Source organism: Etheostoma cragini, chromosome 5, assembly GCF_013103735.1.
Source record: "Etheostoma cragini isolate CJK2018 chromosome 5, CSU_Ecrag_1.0, whole genome shotgun sequence".
Classification (NCBI taxonomy): Eukaryota; Metazoa; Chordata; class Actinopteri; order Perciformes; family Percidae; genus Etheostoma; species Etheostoma cragini.
The window spans coordinates 30,806,834-30,807,060 of record NC_048411.1 but is presented as its reverse complement, the minus strand read 5'-3'; positions in this window follow the sequence as shown (position 1 = coordinate 30,807,060).

Genomic DNA, 227 nt, shown 5'->3' with positions numbered 1-227 from the left:
GTCAGAATAAGAGAGAGTGTCAGAATAAGAGAGAGAGTTTCAGAATAAGAGAGAGAGTGTCAGAATAAGAGAGAGAGTTTCAGAATAAGAGAGAGAGAGAGTCAGAATAAGAGAGAGAGTCAGAATAAGAGAGAGAGTTTCAGAATAAGAGCGAGAGTGTCAGAATAAGAGAGAGTTTCAGAATAAGAGAGAGTGTCAGAATAAGAGAGAGTTTCAGAATAAGAGAG